Source organism: Notamacropus eugenii, chromosome 4, assembly GCF_028372415.1.
Source record: "Notamacropus eugenii isolate mMacEug1 chromosome 4, mMacEug1.pri_v2, whole genome shotgun sequence".
Lineage (NCBI taxonomy): Eukaryota > Metazoa > Chordata > Mammalia > Diprotodontia > Macropodidae > Notamacropus > Notamacropus eugenii.
In genome coordinates, this window is record NC_092875.1 from 413598203 (window position 1) to 413617107 (window position 18905).

Genomic DNA, 18905 nt, shown 5'->3' on the forward strand with positions numbered 1-18905 from the left:
TTTTCAAATGATATCAAGTAATAGCATTGAAAGAGGTTGTCTTGTGTTTAATGGGAAAGCTGCCAACATTTTTCCATTACACAGAATGCCAGCTTTTGCATTTATATTCTAACTTTTAATTATCTTAAAATGGTTCCTTGAAGCCTAGGCTCATTTTTTTTTATATATTTATGCTTTTAAAGTTTTTTGTTTGTTTGCCTAAATGAGTATTATACTTTTTCAAAGACTTTTTCTATATCTATTGTTTTAATCTTATTGATGCAATTGGAAATACAAAGTGATCGTGTGACTAACAAATCTCTTAGTTGGCATTGCTTAAAAAAATACTCCCTTCCCCAAACAAATCCTTCATTTTCCATATAAATCCAAGCTGTTTGGAAAAAATACTAAGGCATGGGGTTCCATTTAACTATACTCTCACTTTGCCTTACTCCTACTTGAAGGCAGTTTCTATTGTGATTGAAAGTATAGTTGTGAGAATGAGAATGAAAAACAAAAAAAAAAGGTAGGAAGACTAAAAAAATCATTCCTTATAGTAGGTACAATATAGAGCAAGATGAAAAGCTGAACTTAACTTCATTTGTAAAATGTACAACTAAGAGTTTGAAAAGAGGTTAATTTAGGCTTGATACTGAACAAGACATCTAATTAAGTATGTAAAAAATCATATGAATATCCTAGAGGAGTCCTGGCTTCTCATTCATATGAAGTCAATAGAAATATTTTGGTGCTGTTTTAGAGATTATTATTGTACTTTTTTTAGGCTGGGGTTGAACAAAATGGTCCATGAAGAAGATGGCAAGATTAGGAATCTTGGTTTATGGAAGAACGGTGACCTAACAGAACTTGGGTAGTTGGAAAATCCAGTTTCTGTGGAGTTTTCTTAGAGACTTAGCATTTTCCTCGACACACTTGGGAAAACCAGACTGCTTTCATGAAGTGGAACAAACCCTTTGGGAGACATTTATTTTAAGACTGATGAAAGGTTTGGGAAACTAGAAAGAATCCTTAGCCATTTGGAACAACTAGGATGGCATGGTATTATGAATAATATGATTGATTAGAAAACTTATTCAGTACTCAGACGTCTCAGTGATTCTATTCATTCAATGTCATTTAACTTCTCAATAATTTGGTTTATCAATGGGGAGAGAGGAAAATAAGATATTACATCACATATTTAAAATCAAGATTAAATAAAAGTTCGTTAAATAAATGTTAGTTTTAAACTTCCTCCAAGTAATATATAACATAAGAGACACCTGGCAGTTCAGGAACGATTAGAGTCCATGAAAGTTTTATGTAAATAAGGGGTCAGGAGCTTATATATTTTTAGTGATAGACTTCACATTGCCTAAATTTCCACCTAATATTCCTTCTTCTCCACCCACCCAGAGAACCATTACTTTTAGCATGTCATTCTTTAAAAGAGAAAAAGGTAGAAGAGGGAAAAAATCAGCAATAAATATATTGAGAAAAAAAATCTCTTAACATATGCAATACTCCACACCTAAAGACATTCTAACTTCTGCAAAGAAATTGAAGTTTGGCTAATGCATTGCTGGTGGAGCTGTAAACAGATCCAACCATTCTGAAGAGCAATTTGGAACTATTACCAAAGGTCTATAAAATTATGCATACCCTTTGATCCAGCAATACCACTTCTAAGTCTGTATCCCAAAGAGATCATAGAAACAGGAAAAAGATCCATATGTACAAAAATATTTATAGCTTTTTTTTGTGCTGGCCAAGAATTGGAAATTGAGGAAATGCACACCAATTGGGGAAAGGCTGAACAGGTGGTGGTATATGAATATAATGGAATACTATTATTTCATAAGCAATGATAAGCAGATGGATTTCAGAAAAAAAACCTGGAAGGACTTACATGAACTGATTCTGAGTGAAGTAAGCAGAACCTGGAGAACATTGTACACAATAACAGCAGCATTGTGCAATGAAAAACTGACATGATGGAAAATCTCTCTCTTTGTTTATTCTTTCTCATGGTTTCTCCCATTGGTTCTAGTTCTTATTTTGCAACATGGCTAATGGTAAAATATGTTTAATGTGAATATATATGTAGGGCCTGTATCAGATTGTATGCTCTCTTGGAGTGGGGGAAAGGGACAGCGAGAAAATTTGGAAATCAAAATCTTGTGGAAGTTAATGGTGAAAACTAAAAATAAATAAAAAATAATTTTTTTATAAAAAGAAATTTAAGCTACTGACAATATTAAAAAGGATTCTAATCAATAATATTTAGATACATGCAAATTAAAGTAATTTGGAGGTTCCATCTCAAAACCAACAGATTGGCATAGATGACTAAGAGAGAAAATGACTAGTGTTGGACGGTGCAAGGATTTCAGTAGCCCCGCTGATCAACTAAACTTCCTCTGAGTCCAATGAAAATAAAACTGTACATACACTAAAGCCTGAAAATCCATTTTCCTGCTGGAGCAGAACTTAAATATCAACTAAGCACTAATTCCTTGGGCATTCCCATTAAACTCCTTGCCATTTGCCCCCCATACCTGGCCTTGTCTGACTCAGGTAAGGACCTTAAAAAAACTATCAGATTGTGCTGGTATTGACATTGCTAATTCCAACTTAGGCCCACAAGTGGATCTGTTTTCATTCTCCCTAGTGACCCTTTCATATTCTATTTCTTCTCAATATAGCTGGCCTGTTTTACTTTCTCTCTTCAGACTCTGCTCTGTTGTGCTCCAACCTTCCTTGAATTAAACCTTGGAATCCCAAACTTAATAAAAGACATTAACACAGAGGAGCTACGAGAAAATAGGCCCATTGAGGCACTGTGGTAGAACTGTCAATTGGTCCAGCCATTTTGGAAAGCAATTTGGCTTTTCAGCCCAAATGGGTACCATACTATGCAAGCCTTTTGACCTAGCAAAATCACCACCAAACTTTAACAGAGAGAGGGCAAAGAAAAAGGCAAAAGTGCTGTCTAAAGGAGTATAGAACTCTAAATACCCTTTGATCAAGTAATATTTAACTCTATATACCAATGAGATTTTAACAAAAAAGAAAGAAGAAAATGACGTATGTGTACAAATATATTCATAGCAGTTCTTTTTGTGGTGGCAAAGAATTGGAAATTGAGGGGATGCCCATCAATTGGGGAATTACTGAACAAGTGATATGATTACAATAGAATATTGGTGTGCTACAAGAAATGTTGAGAAGGATGGTTCCAGAAAAACCTTGGGAGTCTTATATGAACTCATGCAAAATGAAGTAAGCAAAACCAGGAGAATATCATACATAGCAACAACATTATTTTAATGATCAGTTGAAAATAACTTACTCTGATCAAAATAGTAATCCAAGATAATTGCAAAAGTTCTTAATAAAAAATGTCATCCACCTCCAGAAAGAGAGCTGTTGAAATCTGAGTGCAGATCTAAGCATATTTTTTCACTTTATTTTTCTCATTTGTGTATGTTTTCTTTTGCAACATGTCTAATGTGGAAATATGTATGAGTTGTATGAATTCACATGTAAAATCCATACCTATTGTTTGATTTCTTGAGGGATGGCAAGGGGCAAAAGGGGGAGAGAGAACTTAGAACTAAAAACTTCAAAAAAATAAATGTTTAAAATTTTAAAAGTAATTAGGAAATATTTAATGAAATAAAAAGTATTAGAATAAATAGAATTTAAATTCATTAAAATTTGACATGGAACATCAATGCAACCTTCTGAAGTTGCTTAATGACTCAAGTATTAAAGTACTTTAATTTCAATGCATAAAATACCCTAACAATTTCTTGAATCACAGCCTCTGTGTTCTCATTAGAATACATTCTCTTCCCACATACTCTCATTCATTTTTCCATGCATATGATTATAGCTTGTATGTATTTCATTCTTCAAGTTTTAATTTGTTATTTTAATTTTAATTAATTTTAATTTGTTTATTATATTATATTTTATTTTTTTTGCTACCATTTCATAAAGATCTTTCCAGATTTTTAAAAATATTTTTTATATTTGTCAGTCAACAAACACTCTGTTAATCTTAATCACTAATGATTTCCAGAAATGGTTATACAAACCAACAAGCATTCCTGATTGTATCTAATCACCATCATTAAATTACCCAGGAACATTTAGGGAACAACTAGGTGAACATAATCCCATGCTAGACACTGTACGTATATTATAGCTAACACCAGTAACTTAAAAACTGAAACGAAACAAATTGTGTGTTCCTTTCAATCAGTAGGGTTTGAAATATTCAGAGAATATAAGTAGAGTTAAAACAATTATTTCTTTGTTTTTTATGAGTAGGCCTCAAAACCACAGAATCAAAACATTTCACATTGGTAGTGGTTCTTTTTGTAAGATGTCATTTCACTTGCTTGTTTTGAAACAGTCAATGTCTTCATGTGATATGTGGGAGTTGATTCCTGGCCCGTTACTTTCCTGCTGATGAAGGAATGTAATAAATCAGGCTGTAATGTTTTGTACAAATGGTTCCTTGTGTCATATTTGGAGGACAGATGCCTACAGATTGTGATTTGCTTCCAGAATCACATGCGTAGTTGATTCTGGGTCTGTACAAGTTAAATGTTTATCCTCATCTCACATTGTGCTAGTGTAAATCATTGTTTGTACATCACTATCAATAAGCATACTTCAGTCTGTTGTACAAAAACCAGTCAGCCATCTCTTCTTAATGGGAAATAAATCTTACTTGGCATATTTATTTTATAAATGAATGCCTTATTAAGGATATATAGTAAAGTGATCAGAACAGTTTTTTTTTTTAAATTGAAAGCATTTGTTTAATGGCCTAGTTTAGATTTAAAGAGAGCTGCTACTATTACTCACAGGGAGTTGTAATTTACTGATATTAAAATAAAAGCTGCTAAAGATATGTGCCACATAGACTCCCTTTATCCCCATCCTAGTATGAGATGGCATATGTATGGACCAGGAGCAGCTCAGTTCTATTAAAGTATTAGACTCATCTTAATGTCTCCTGAATGTTGGGGCTTAGCATGGTTTCCAATTTAGGATCAAACAAAGGAAGTCATCATGTTCTAATTACCTTTATAAATATTAGAGTGTGCCGACCCCAAGTGTCTTTGTGTGTACCAGTCATGAATACAAGTAGATAAGGGAATTCATAGACACTAGTTTGTAAAATTCCTGTGGAGTTCAGGGATGGCATCTGTAGTTTGATCTGTTACGCTACTACAGTCTGAATCCTTCTTCCATCCATGAGAAAGGGCCTAATACAAGCTTGCACAATATAGAGTCTGCTAAAGGGTTTTGGGTCCCTAGTGAAAAATGTAGAGTTGCCACTGGGTACTCTCTCCTGTTTGTTATGTGAGCTGCAACAACCAACTATATCAGTCTGTCTCTAGTCTAACCTATAGACAGCCAGAAGTTTAGTCTGTTTTAAGTGTTACCCCAACCTACTTCCAAGTTGTGCAGGTCTGGCCTAATCTGACACTACTGCTTCAATGTATTTAATAATCAATCAATCCACAACAATTTGTTAAGTTCCTACTACGTGTCAGGTGCTGAGAATACAAAGAGAACAATGAAGCTCTTTCTGCTTTCAAGGAACTTGCATTCTGATGAGGGAGACAATCTTTCTAGGCATATATAAAAGACATCCGGTGTAAATAAAAGATAAGATTGTCACTGATGGAGGGTTTAGGTATTAATAGCTGTGTAGGGAACATGAAGAAACCTTTTCTAGATAGTAGTTCTTGAGTTGAGTCTTGAAGGAAACCAGAGATTTCAAGATCCATAGGTGAGGAGGGGAGGGCATTCAAGGCCTTGGGTTCTGCCAAGGCAAAGCCACATAATGTGCATAAAGGAGAATAATGAGGAATAATAATATTAAAACATACTGTCAATCATTGAATTTGAAGGGTATATGAGATGTTTTGAACCTTCTAAGAGAATCATTGGGACTCATGTATCACCAAGGCAATATTCACATCACTGGTGGTAAATATGAATATGCCAGCACAGTTCTTGATTGCAAAGTATAACAGACTCTCCATATAGAAGGCAGAAGAAAAACATTTATTCAGATATCAGAAAGCCAAATCCAAAAACCAGAAAGCCAAATCAGTCATAGTAGCCAAGAAATCAATACACATTATCACTGCAGGGGACAAAAGCATTTCCAAGCCTCCCCCATCCATCCTGCCCCCAACCACCTCCTGGGCCTTCCCACAAACAAACACCCACAAGCCTAGCTGTCTGCTTGCCTGTGTCTGTCTCAGCTCTGACTAGCCTGGACAACTTTGTTTCAGCTCTGCTCCACTCTTCCTGTTTCACCTGTTCAGCAAGTTCCTCTCACCACATGTGACTTAGGCTTCCATGTCATTTAAGCATGTCACACAGGACTATTAATGAATGGGAAAGATTTTTCCATTTAAATTATCATTACAACTGAGGGTCCTCAGAGGCAGGAAAAGCTGGGTTCAAGTCCTACCATACACATTTGAGTCAGCCATATACTGACTATAAGACATTAGGCAAGCTACTTAACTCCTCACTGTACCAGGACAACTCATTAAGACTGTAAGTTGTGAAACAGGTGCTCATCTACATCAGTAGAATGAAGTCATCTCCCCAACTCCCACTGAAAGCTTCCTATACCAAAGAAATCACAAATGCAGTTCCTCCTTACCCTCCCCCCTATTTCTTTTTTTTATGAGTACAACACCAAAATGGCAACTTATGCATTTACAACACCAAAGATATAGTGTGTGGGTGAGTGGGGGTGGGGAGAGAAATAAAAAGCTTAGATACCTGTATTCAAGTCCTAACTCTGAAATTACCATATTTAGTGCCATAGACCAGTCCTTCAAGGCTTATTAAGCAATATCTTTATGTAGTCTTGGGAGTTTCAGTCCTTTCTTGGATCTTGGAGGCATAGGATAGAACCTACACACAACTTTAAGGTGCTCAGTGAGACTGGCACAGTGATACTATTTTATGAAGCCTTTTCAAGCCACAGTTAATTTCTTGGGCAATCATTTAACCAAAGATATTCATTCTTCTTGACTAGAAATTAGAAATTCTTATATTCTTTGCTTGTCATAGATGCTATTGGCAGTCTGTTGAAGCCTATGGAATCCTTCTCAGGGTAAAGTTTTTAAATAGACTAAATGAAATAGAATTACAAAGAAAGCCTATTAGATTGATAAATAATCAAAATTATGTATTAAAAATTTAGGAACCTCAGGTTAAGAAATCCTGCATCTAGTTTGATTTTGTAAACATTTCTATCCATTGCATCCAGTGGAAGATACCCAGTGGCTTCAAAACTGACTTCTCCAATGTTCAACTAATACTTTCTTTTTTTAAGATTTAAATTTATTTATTTTTAGTTTTCAACATTTATTTCCACTAGATTTTTAGTTCCAAAATTTCTCCCCTTTTTTCCCTCCCCCCCACCCAGAGATAGCATGCTTTCTGATTACATTTCCTCCCAGTTGCCCTTCGTTTTATCATCCCTCCCTCTTATCCCCTTCTCTTTTACTTTCTTGATGGACAAGATAGATTTCTATATCCCATTATCTGTATATCTTATTTCTCAATTACATGTATAAAATAATGTTTTAACAATTGTTTTTAAAATTTTTAGTTCCAAGTTCTCTCCTTTCTTCCCTCTCCACCCACCCCCTTTGAGAAGGCAAGCAATTCAATATAGGTTATAAATGTGTAGTTACACAAAATGCCTCCACAGTAGTCATGTTGTGAAAGACTAACTGTAATTCCCTCCATCCTATCGTGTCCCCCAGTTGGTCTATTTTCTCTTCTGACCCTGTCGCTTTTCTAAAGTGTTTGCTTCTGACTATCCCTTCTTCCAATCTTCCCTATTTTCTATCATCACCCCTCCCTCTTATCCCCTTCCTCCTCTACTTTCCAAATGAGTGTGTATATTATTCCCTCCTTAAGCCAAATTCTATTAGAGTAAGGTTCACTCATTCCCTCTCACCTCCCCTTTCTTTCCCACATTGTAAAACCTTTTTCTTGCCTCTTTTACATGAAATAATTTACTCCATTCTATCTCTCCCTTTCTTCTTCTACAATATGTTCCTCTCTCATCCCTTAAATTTTATTTTTAGACATCATCCCTTCATATTCAACTCACCCTGCATCATCATCATCATCATCATCATCATCATCATCATCATCATCATCATCTCTTTCTTTCTCTCTCACTCACTCATCTTTTCATCCATTTATCTCTTCCAACTACGCTAATACTGAGAAATGTCTCATGAGTCACAAATATCATCTTTACATGTAGGAAAGTAAACAGTTCAACTTTACTAAATCTCTTATGATTTTCCTTTCCTGGTTACCTTTTCATACTTCTCTTGATTCTTGAATTTTAAAGTCAAATTTTCTATTCAGTTCTAGTCTTTTCATCAAGAAAGCTTGGAAGTCCTCTATTTCATTGAATATCCTTTTTTTCTTCTTGAAATCTTATACTGTTTTACTGGGTAGGTGATTCTTGGTTTTAATCCTAGCTCCTCTGACCTCTGAAATATCATATTCCAAGTCCTTTGATCCCTTAATGTAGAAGTTGGTAGATCTTGTGTTATCCTGATTATATTTCCACAATACTTGAATTGTTTGTTTTTGGCTCCTTGCTATATTTTCTCCTTGACCTGGGAGCTCTGGAATTTAACTGCTATATTCCTAGGAGTTTTTCTTTTAGTATCTTTTTCAGAAGGTGATTGGTAGATTCTTTCAATTTCTTTTTAAAATTTTTTTTAAAAATTTATTTATTTTTAGTTTTCAACATTCATTTCCACAAGATTTTGACTTCTAAATTTTCTCCCTATCCCTCCCCTCCTCTTACCCCAAGACACTGTGCATTCTGATCGCCCCTTCTTCCAATCTGCCCTCCCTTCTAACACATCCCTCCCTTCCCTTATCCCCATCTTCTCTCTTTTCTTGTAGGGCAAGATGGATTTCTATACCCCATTACCTGTATTTCTTATTTCCCAGTTGCATGCAAAAACAATTGTCAACATTTGTTCCTAAAACTTTTACTTCCAACTTCTCTCCCTTCCTCCCTCTCCCCCCACCCATTCCCACTGAAAAGGCAAGCAATTCAATATAGGCTACACATGTGTAGTTATGCAAAAGACTTCCATAATAGTCATGTGGTAGAAGACTAACTATAATTCCCTCCATCCTATCCTGCCCTCCCCATTTATTCTGTTCTCTCTTTCTATTTTGTCCCTCCCCAAAAGTGTTTACTTCGAATTATTCCCTCCTCCCATTTGCCCTCCTTTTTCTCATCCCCCTATACCCTACTTATCCCCTAATTTCCTGCAGTGTAAGATAGATTTTCACACCAAATTGAATATATATGTTATTCCCTCCTTAAGCCAAATGTAATGAGAGTAAGCTTCACTTTTTCCCTCTCACCTCTCCCCTTTCCCCCTTCATTGAAAAAGCTTTTTCTTGCCTCTTTTATGAGAGTTGATTTGCCCCATTCCATTTCTCCCTTTCTCCTCCCAATATATTTCTCTCTCACCGTTTAATTTTATTTTTTTAGATATCATCCCTTCCTATTCAACTTACCCTGTGCCATATCTCTCTCTCTCTCTCCCTCTCTCTCTCTCTCTCTCTCTCTATATATATATATACACATATATATGTATATATATACACATATATACATATATATATATATACATATATATGTATGTATAATCCCTCCAACTACCCCAAAACTGAGAAGTTTCAAGAGTTACAAATATTTTTTTTCCATGGAGGAATGTTAACAGTTGAACTTTATTAAGTCCCTTACGATTTATCTTTCCTCTTTATCTTTTCATGCTTCTCTTGATTCTTGTGTTTGAAAGTCAAATTTTCTATTCAACTCTGGTCTTTTCATCAAGAATGCTTCAAAGTCCTCTACTTCACTGAATGACCATTCCCCCCCCCACCCCCCCGAAGTATTATACTCAGTTTTAGCGGGCAGGTAATTCTTTGTTTTAATCCTAGCTCCTCTGACCTCTGGAATATCATGTACCAAGACCTTTGATCCTTTAATGTAGAAGTTGCTAGATCTTGTATTATCCTGATTGTGTTTCCACAATACTCAAATTGCTTCTTTCTGGCTGCTTACAATATTCCTAGGAGTTTTCTTCTTGAATTTCTTTCAGGAGGTGATTGGTGGATTCTTTCAATATTTATTTAACTCCCTGGTTCTGGAATATCAGGGCAGTTTTCCTTGATAATTTCGTGAAAGATGATGTCTAGGCTCTTTTTTTTTGACCATGGTTTTCAGATAGTTCCATAATTTTTAAATTGTCTCTCCTGAATCTATTTTCCAGGTCAGTTGTTTTTCCAATGAGATATTTCACATTTTCTTCTATTTTTTCATTCTTTTGTTTTTGTTTTGTAATTTCTTGGTTTCTCATAAAGTCATTAAGTTCCATGTGCTCCATTTTAGTTTTTAAAGAACTATTTTCTTCAGTGAGGTTTTGAATCTCCTTTTCCATTTGACTAATTCTGCTTTCTAAAGTATTCTTCTCCTCATTGGCTTTTTAAACCTCTTTTGCCATTTAGGTTATTCTATTTTTAAAGGTGTTATTTTCTTCAGTATTTTTGGGTCTCCTTTAGCAAGCTGTTGACTTGCTTTTCCTTTTTGCATTTCTCCATGGCCTGTGATCAATTCACATTTTTTGGAGGCTTTTGATGTGGGAGCTTTGACTCTGCTGTTCTCTGGCTGTATGCCCTGATCTTCCATATCAACAAGTAAGGTTCTATAGTCTGAGTTCTTTTATGATGCTTACTCATCTTCTCAGCTAAACTTTTGACTTTCTAACTCTTTGTCAAGAACTCTGCTTCCAGTGATTGTGTGTATGTGTGTGTTTGTGTGTGTGTTTGTGTGTGTGTGTATTTGTGTGTGTGTGTGTGTGTGTGTGTGTACTGTCCCAGGCTTCAGAGATTTTGTATCAACTGCTGGATCCACCACCACCTATAGATCCAGAGCTCTGGAAGCTCTGCTGCATTAGTCACCACCACTACCACCCCCACTGGCCTAGGGCTGGGACCAGATCCAGCCAGACCACACACTTCTCTTTCACTCAGGTCCTACAGAGTTTTCCCAATGACCTTCTGGGCATTTGTGGTTCAAGAAGTCTGGAAACTGCCACAGCTGCCAATGACTCAGTCCCCTGAGGCCCACTACAGCCAGTAGGTGCCATTGCAGCCCACACCAGAATGTGTTCCACTCCCTGTCTGATGCAAAAGACCACTCCTGTTGATTTTCCAGGTTATCTTGGACTGGAAATTTGTTTCACTCTGTCATTTTGTGGGTTCTATTACTGTAGAATTTGTTTAGCATCATTTTGACAGGTATTTGGAGACCTTTGGGGGAAAGTTCAGGGAAGTCCCTTCTTTTACTCCACCATCCTGGCTCCACTCCCAATACTTTCTTTGAGTCCTTTGTCAAGTGGAGGGTATACTCTGGGGACCTGTAGGTTCTCAGTTCTTCCAAGATGGCACAATCAAGGGAGAGGAGTTTACTCCTCTTCTGGCCTGCACTCTGGTCTGGAAGCAACCACAAGTTTTCTGCCCAGGATCTGTGACTAGAATTCCCTCTCCAGAGCCTCCACCAGCTCCACCACACCAAAGCTCTTTCTCACCCCAGTACCACCACTCAATACTGAGAACCAGATCAACTGCTCAATTTCCCCAGGGTCTTTAGACTGAGGGCTCCAAAAAAATGGATGCTGTGACACACTGACTGCCGCCCTAGAGCTGGGGATTGGGCCAGACCATGCTCCCTTCTCACCCAGGTGAAAGAGCTTTTTCACTGACCTTTGAAGCTGTCTTTGGTATTTGTGGGTTGAGAAATCTGGGAACCACAGCTGCTGCCCAAGATTCTTTATCCTGAAGCCTGCTCCAGTCCTGTCCAAGCCTCCCTGCGGGACCAAGGCTGGGCTGTGATCCATGAACTGGGCTCTGCTCTGAGCCCAGTGTGATAGACTTTCTTTTAAAAAGCACATTTGTTCTTATTTAGAAACACCTGCATCTCTCCAAATCTTTCATTATCTAAGGAAAATTATAGTTGAATCACTTCTACCACACATTGTCTTCTATTATGTTTCAGAATGAGCATCATTCCTATGACATACTTGGACATTTCACACTATTGGCAATAGTACTAGTTCTGTTGTTTCTGCATCATGAAAAGAGACAAAATATCCTCTGTCTAGCATTCTTTGACTTCTTGCCATCTGTCCTCTCTATTTTATTGCTGGTACAAAAACCACTTGTACTTTTATTGTTATAAAAATATAAAGAGGATCATAAAAATTCTCCATTAAGGAACATATTTGTCATGTCTCCCAAACATCATCTATATATATGTATCTGTGTATCTACACACACAAACACACACATATATGTATATATACACCTGTATATATGTATATATACATATACATATGTGTATATATGTATAAATATATATTTCTTTAACATTATTGTGTGTAGGAAAAGCAAACATCACTACTTCAGTCCATCTTGTTCAAGTCTTATTAGGTTGGTATGTGGTATTTAGGATTTGAAGTTTTAAGAATGAAACAAAGGAATCAGGGATCTAGGAGAAAGAAATGATAGTGAATGCCTAATTGAGTATATGTAATAAAATGATCCTAACAGTTTTTCAATTTTTTTTTGAAAACCCAGAATTATGAAGAATGTGAAAAATGTAGAGAAAAATAGATTAATTGAATTAATAGCTGGTTGAAGGATGTCTGGAATCTGTTGCTTTTTTTGAGTCCCCTCTTCTTCTCTAATAGTCACTAACTCTAAATATATCTAGAATAGTGGAGAGAGGATAACCAGATGAAAATCTTATATTATAACATCAGTATTAAAAAAATGAACATTTCATAATTATTCTGATAAACTACCAAGCATGATTTCAGAAAGCTAATGAAGAAGGAAGCTGCATCCTTCATGATGGAAAGAAAATGAACTAATATGCAGAAGAAGAAAAGTATTTTTGAATGTTGACAATGTAGAAATTTGTTCTGCTTGACTATAATTAATGTTGAAATCCTTCCTTCTCTCCTTTCTTCCTTCTTTCCCTCCTTCCTTCTCTCCTTCCCTCCTTCCTTCCTTCCTCATTCTCTCCTTCCTTCCCTCCTTCCTTCTTTCTTTCCTTTTCTTCCTTCCTTCTTTTTCAATGGCTGAGGAAGATGGAATTGAGAATGAAATGAATGCACTGTTTGTATTCTTCAAAGAAAGGAGAAATGTGAAGAAAATCAGAAGACTATGTTTTCCTGCATATTGAGTCAAGGAAGAGGAAAGGAGATAGAGACAATGGAGACAGGCCATTCTCTGGGCCTTACCTCAATCATTGTTTTACTCCATGTCTCACAATAATTCATATCTGTAGTTTACAATAATTTTATCTTGTTCTTGCTCATGCATTTGCTTTGTAGATAGTCATATAAGCTCTGCCTACTTCACCAGCATGTTGTGAGGATCAAGGGTATTAATGTGTGTGCTTTTTCTCCTTTTTCAAACATTCCTAGAGCAATTTTCCTGGATCTCTCCTTTGCCCTGTCACCTCTTACCTTCCACTATACCTATTTCATCACTTGTACTATCATTCCACTAGAATGTAGGCTTTTGGGAGGCATATACTATTTTTTTCCTTTATATCCCCAGTGTCTTGCACTTAGTAAGTTATTTATAAATCTTGATGCATTGACTTTTTGAGCCACAAAGAATCGATTGCATAAAGAGCAGAGTGCCCTTTAATTTTCCTACAATGATAATCTAACCACATTTTCACACATGATCTAATTTTCTTAAGTATCTAATGTTTTCATCTAAAGCCTAAAATGTGCAAGTGTGATGCTTGGCCCCAAATATATAATACCCAATCACTGAAAATAATCTACTTGGAGAAGTCTATACGTTTACTTATCCATGTATATCTATATGCATGTACGTCTATATACATGCACATGTGTGTGTTTGTATTGATCCTTAGCTAGCCTGTGCAAACCAATAGGTCACCTGCCTCACTGAAAATCATTTTACTGACTGAAGCCAGGAATTGTGCACAAATGCTAAAAACATATTTTATATACAAATATATGTGAGTATAATTGATTGCATTATTAATTAACAATAAGAGAGAGGACATGTGATCAAATGTAGTGTTTTGCCTTTAGAGTCAAGAAGGTCTTTGTGTGACTCTGGGCAAATGAACTACTCTGAGTTTTAGTTTCTTTATCTGTGAAATAGGGATAGTAATATCACTTATCATACAGATTTGTTATAAGAATAAAATTGACAAATCTATATATTTTGTAAACCTAAAAGTGCTAAATTTAAGCCTATTTCTTAATTAAATTCATTATATAGTTTATATGTAAAATTTTGATCAAGTGGCCCAAGTTGAAAAAGTTGGACAGCTGCTTGAGATATAAATTCTGCTTCTATATTTAATTTCCTCATTTATAACCTTGGGTGGAGCAGTATTGAAAGTCTGGCTACATGGCCTAACAGCCCTTTCACTCGTCATGCCATTAACACAGAAACCAACATCTGATTCTTAAATTCCTTTCTCCATTTGATTTCTTACCCAATATTCCTGCCATTTGCATTTAATAACAGTCAAGTATGAAATAATTCCAGGCTTCTAATTTCACAAGCATCACCAATGCAGAAATGGCTTAAGGAATTTTTTTTTTAATAACAAAGACAGTCACAGTCATAGGTTAAAATAAGTTAGTGAACTAAGTATTAGTCTTTTATTGTAAGTACTGATTTTCCTTTTTTTTTCCCTCAGGGAAAGTTCAGGAGAAACTATTCCTATAGATTTCCACTAACAACAGGACCTGGGGCTGCCTCTAAACATTTCTGCCAATTATCGGCTCCTTACTATTTTTCTGGCAACTGCTCTCTCCTCATTTCCCAGGCTAGATTGACAGCCTGTTGATGTCTACCATGCTTGACCTTGTCTTTAACATCCAGAGGAGCATGAAGTCTGTCAGTACTAGCATGAAAAAGGAGGAATGTCATCTGCAGTCAAAATTTGGTACTGCTTTGGTAGCTTCTACAGACTTAGACTTTTCATGTGATGGTTTAGCTGGCTTCCCCCTGCCCCAAAATGCTAGAAGGCATTCCAGTGTTTGTGGGCTAATATATGTTATTAAAGAGGTTTGGCCTCAGCTATTCCCAACCCATCTGCACAAGTCTGGCTGCCACTTTATTACTCATTAGGAGTCATAGGCCCTGACCTACTGGAAATCCAAAGGACTAAAAGGTTAGGGGTGGACAGCTTGGCTAGGAGCCAGTACTGCTTTTGACCTTGGGTGGCCAAGTCAGCTAAAACCAGCCTCTGGTTCTAAAGCTCACATTGTTGGAAAAAAATAAAAGGTTCCAATTTTCTCTGCCTTCATGAGACCTATTATTTTTAGCTATTATTTTTCCCCACTTTTTTTTTTTTTGTATTCAGGGAGCAGTATAAGTGTACTGACAGTCTGGCAAATTAACAGTTTCCAAAAAAGATCTAAAAAGTCAAAAATATGAAAATGTATGTTGGAAAAATAACATTTAGCCACTATTGCCACCCTAATAATAGAATAAATTAGTGCTCATTGGAAATAATTAAGGGTAGGGACATATGAAAGGGGGATCAGAAAAACTGAATTTGAAACCCCTTTGTTCTGTCCCAACCAAATATCTATCTGAAAACAGCTCCCACCTAACTGCCTTTATTATTAAAACTTTTTCTGTTCTAAATATGTTGTTTTGTACTTGAACATGAGTAAAGAACGAGATCGTCACTGAATACACACAAGTGAAAATGAAGCGAAGTCCAAACATCTCTGCTAAGGATTTTCCTTACTGTGTTTCTAGAGAAAAAAGTCTTTTAGTAGCTGTGTTCTTATTTCTGTTCCAACCCCTCATCCCATTTTGTACCATTGAAAGGAGCAAACTCAAAATATATCAGGTTGTCAAGAGGAAGTTCTTAGGATTTTGTCAGAGGGAAAAATGAACTAGCATAGGTTCTGGGCTACCTACAAACATACCTATTGTTTCTATAGGTCTTTCTATGTACTTTTGAGTCATGGTGGTCATCCCTGAAGTTGTTCTGATCTCTCCTTCAGTTGTAGCTTATGATGAGAGGGAACTTCTCCCTCTCACACTGCCTGTAGCACAGCATTGCCATAGACCTTGCAATGTCAGGGAGTGTGAGGTGAAAGGGAGGGTCCACTCAGCACCAAAAGGATCAGAACAGAATGAAGATTAAGAGAGCAGACAAAACAGAGCAAAAAAACAAAGAAACAAACAACCTGACTCAAGTAAACTTCTTTTAGATTAGTCAAGATTCCTTGTCTTTTGTTCCATGATTATGTAAGCAATTCTATAAAATATAATGTGCGTGAAAACATTTGCATATGTCCTACTGTGCAGGACAGAAACAAAGCTCATCACCCGCCTTAGCTGCATGATGATGATTTTTTTTGGTCAAAGATCCCCTAGAATCCCATCTAATAAATTGTAGAGATGATGCAATAAGTGTCAGTGAAAGAGGTACCCATGCAGGTGAAATCATAGATCTTTCAAGAATTGTAAGATACAATAATAGTTGGTAGGTCTTATGAGAGTGGAAAAGGCTTTTCAATTTGATCATTTGTAAATTGAGGGAGTAGAATTACATGAATCCTATACTCCTAGCTCAGAAATTCTAAAAGTAATGACATTTACATAACCCTTTGGGTAATGGAAGTGGGGAGCCTTTAAGACAAAGTTCTTGTGGCAGAAACAGGAAATAAAATGTAAAGAGAAAAAAAGAGAATAGAGAAGAAAAATAGCTCGTCCATGCTTCTGTCTTGAGTGGTCCTTGACCTTGGGGTGGTCTTGACCTTTGTGAAGCTGTGTTCCATTGCTCACTTTTTATTTTCCTTAAAAACAGTTTCCATAGCAACATAAATTTGAGTAACAAAATGCTACAATGTGAAGTACAAACACAATGCCTACATAAGGTAAAATAAAAAATCTAACAAAGCATTCTGAGCACCAGTGTTATAGTTAGCATCAGTATTATAGTTACAACCCTGCCCCTCTACTAGGGTGGGTATATGACAGTGGAAGGAATACGGATAAATAGATATTTACATGAGCAGAAGAGTCATGCCTCCTTATCATTTATAAAGGGAGGTATTTACTAATGTAAAATTCAAGAGTCATAACTTATGGGTAATTAATTGTTTTATTAATAATGCCAGAATTTTAATAAAAGGAGGTCTATTGCCCTCTCTGTCAAAGACTCTCATGGCAGCAGGCTCATGGCTTATATGCTCTTGTAAAAGGGGTGTTCCTGAGGGTGGCTATCAACTCTGATAGGTTAACAATGAGAGAATGAATATTATAATGAGTAACTGAGAATGATATGTCAAAGAGAGATCATCCCCATGCCCATACCACTTTCAGCCAGGGACAATCTATTCAAAGAATCCATATCCCCTACCCAGCTTAAACAGAAGAGAGTTTCTCCTTAGGTTGGAAGTCTGATCTAATTGGGTAAAGTAGCAATATCCAGAATGAAGAGAATGTCAATACTGTCTTCCACCAGTCCTTCTTTGAGAGATTGGACAAAGAAATAGGAAAGGGGGCAGAGTCAAGATGGTGGAATAGAAAGGTGCACATAACTCTAACTCTTTCCCCACAGCCCATAAAATATCTGCGAAGAAATACTCTCAACAGATTCTGGAGCAGCAGAGGCCACAGAGTGACAAAGTGGAAGAGATTTCCAGCCCAAGGTGACGTGGAAGGCTGGCAGGAGGGGTCTGTCATGCTGGACACTGAGCAGAACACAGCATAACTGGGGCGGGGCAGCACCGGGAGAAGCAGGCTCAGGGGTGGAATCCCCAGCAGCAGAAGTTTGCAGATCCCTCAGGCCACAGGTGCCAAGCGCAGATTCAAAGGTCAGTGAGAGGACTTTTTCACCTCCATGACAAGGGAGCAGGATCCTCCCCTGGCCTCAACCCCAGGCAGCAGCAGCAGCACTGGCTAAGGGAACTGAGAAGCTGATCTGAACCTCAGCCCTGGAGGCAGGCCAGGGAGTAAGTTGCTCACCCTTCATTGTGCCACCTTGGAGGAACTGAGAACTTACAGGTCCCCAGAGTGTGCCCTACTCTTGACAAAGGACCCAAAAGTCAAGTAACTGGTTGGGAAAGTACCCAAAAAAGGGGAAAAAAATTAGACTGTAGAAGGCTACTTTCTTGGTAAACAGGGTATTTTCTCCCATCCTTTTCAAGGAGGAAGAACAATGTTTATCGTCAGGGGAAGGCATGAAAGTCAAGGCTTCTGCATCCAAAACCTCCAAAATAAATATGCAATGGTTCCAGACCATGGAAGAGCTCAAAAAGGACTTTGAAAATCAAATAAGAGAGGTGGAGGAAGAATTGGGAAGAGAATTGACAGTGATGCAAGAAAATCATGAAAAGCAAGTCAACAGCTTTTTAAGGAGACCCCAAAAATGCAAAGAAAATAACATCTTTAAACATAGGCTAACTCAATTGGCAAAAGAGGTCCAAAAAGGTAATGTGAGAAGAATGCTTTAAAAAGTAGAATTAGCCAAATGGAAAAGGAGATTCAAAAGCTCACTGAAGAAAATAGTTCTTTCAAAATTAGAATAGAACAGATGGAAGCTAATGACTTTATGAGAAACCAAGAAATTACAAAACAAAACCAAAAGAATGAAAAAATGGAAGAGAATGTGAAATATCTCATTGGAAAAACAACTGACCTGGAAAATAGATCCAGGAGAGACAATTTAAAAATTATGGGACTACCTGAAAGCCATGATCATAAAAAGAAATTATCAAGGAAAACTG